Below are 2,196 nucleotides of genomic sequence, written 5' to 3'. Positions count from 1 at the left end.
AATAAATTATTTTATTGGCATTCTTTGTCAGAGTTGAGATCTTATTCACAGAACATACCCTCTTTTAATTTCAAAATATTTGAAAAAAAATTTCATATCACTGATTTCTAATGTAATTCTATTGTAGTTAGAGAATATAGTCCATACAGTTTTCCTTTTTAAAAAAATACATTGATGCTTATATTTTTGGTCTATGCTATTGTCTACCTTGGTCAACATCCTATATGTACCTGAAAAGAATATGTATTCTACAGTGTTGGATAAATGTTCTATAAAATACTGTCTTAACCAAGACTGCTGACATTACCATCCAAATACTACACTTGATCTTAGCCAAGAGGCCGAGAAGGGATTATTACCATCCAAATATTATCTATCTTACTTTTATTTTTTTGTCTATATGTTTTATCACTTATTAAGAGTGGAGTACTAAAAATGCCCAGCTATGATTATGGATTTAAGTACACCTTCCTCTTCGCTTCACGGATTTCAGACTCTTATTAGACAAATACATATTTAAGATGTCTTCCTGATAAAGTGAACTTTTTATCATTATGAAATACCCTCTTTATTTCTGGCACTACTTCTTCTCTTTAAGTCACTTAGTCTGATATTAATATAACCACACAGCTAGGAAACACAGATTTTATTTTTAAGTGTCTGGCTACATTTGTGGGTCAAATATTTAGAAAGAGTGCATCAGCTTACCTGTCACTTTGCATTCCCATAAACACCAAACACAGGAGTGAATTTATCCTTTCACATCAGTAACGCATAGCCTTCTGAGACAGGAGCAACTATGAAGGAGAAATTAAACTAAATGAAAAATGAGTGATAACATGATACAAAATAAATCCAAATATAGTCTTTATTACTTGGAAAACTTCAATCTGTAATTTTTATTATTATTTTAATATTCCCTAAGATTCTGAACTCAGTTATGAGCTGTTGGGGGTTGAATAGCACCCCCCCAAATTCATACCTATTCAGAACCACAGAATGTGACCTTATTTGGAAAGAGGGCATATATATATATATATATATATATATATATATATATATATATATATATATATACCTGATTTTTCCCTAACCCCTTAGATAACATTCTTCTTGCCTTTAAATTCACACAGAGAAATGTTTTAATGGATTAAAAAAATAGTACTGTGCAATATGTTCATACTTTCACAGTGATTCCACCTCAAATTTGGCCAAAGAAGTATATTAAAGATCAAGTGACCTTGCTATATGTAAGAGGAAAACCACAAAATTATAGTATTGACAACAATACTAATAAAAAGCAAGTCACTCCTAGAGATCTAATTTTGTAGGGAAAATCTCTTTTATCAAGGTAAGATCTCCAGAATAGTTAGGACATAAGTTTCCAAGTCTCAGGAGGGACTAGCTGGGTCCAGTTCTCCAGTTTCTAGAAAATTCCAGTTCTTCATGTATAACTGAGGGACATAGCAGACTTCCAGAAAGAACTTGGTCTTGTCGATTTTTAGCAGCACCTGTGGGAGACAAAGGCCAGAGTTGCCCTGTTAATGCTGCTGCAGTGTTGAGTCTTGCCGTTCGGCATGGTGGGGACCCCCCTGAATCATGAGAAAGCTGGCAGCACCTGCTGTCCAGTTTCCTTATAAATCCATTTTCAGTCACAGCACTTATCAAATAAAGCTCACACTTCCTCAGTTATGAGTTTGCGTCTGTGTTAGGTGTGTAGTCCACATGTCTTTCACCTCGTAAGCACTTGGATTAGCTTTTAGAGTCTGCTCTCATGTGAGTAATTGAAATCCCCTGAAGCCAGAAATTACCAACAACTATCATTATTCCTAGGCTTGATTTTGAGGTATTTGGCAAATTTTTTTCAAAGGCTCTTCCACTCTCCGAAGCTACAGTCTATCTGTGATTCTGTCAAGGCAGGCTAAATGCAAACCTCTAAAGTTTAATTGGGGATTGATGGTTCTAAACAAATCTACAGATATTCTTGGATATAAATTACCTGTGTTATTCCTGATTCTTTTATGAGAACATTCACATCGTATGCTCTATCTTTCACTGTCACCTACGGTGACCTGTTCTGATCTAAATACTAATTTTTCCCCCTTTAGGTTGCTGGTTTCAAACAAAAATACTCACAAATTTTGATTTCAAAGTCCCTGTTTCTTTTGATAATGTCCTACGTGACATTTCCTCTTT

General features: G+C 34.4%; 1 pseudogene; it reads right to left on the bottom strand.

Moving 5' to 3' along the window:
• Nucleotides 1–234: 234 nt before the first annotated feature.
• Nucleotides 235–353, bottom strand: LOC123939392 (annotated as a pseudogene).
• Nucleotides 354–2,196: the final 1,843 nt, after the last annotated feature.

This window comes from Meles meles, chromosome 3, assembly GCF_922984935.1.
Source record: "Meles meles chromosome 3, mMelMel3.1 paternal haplotype, whole genome shotgun sequence".
In the NCBI taxonomy this organism is placed as follows: Eukaryota; Metazoa; Chordata; class Mammalia; order Carnivora; family Mustelidae; genus Meles; species Meles meles.
Note: the sequence above shows the minus strand (reverse complement) of the source record. Positions and strands in the feature narration are given on the sequence as shown.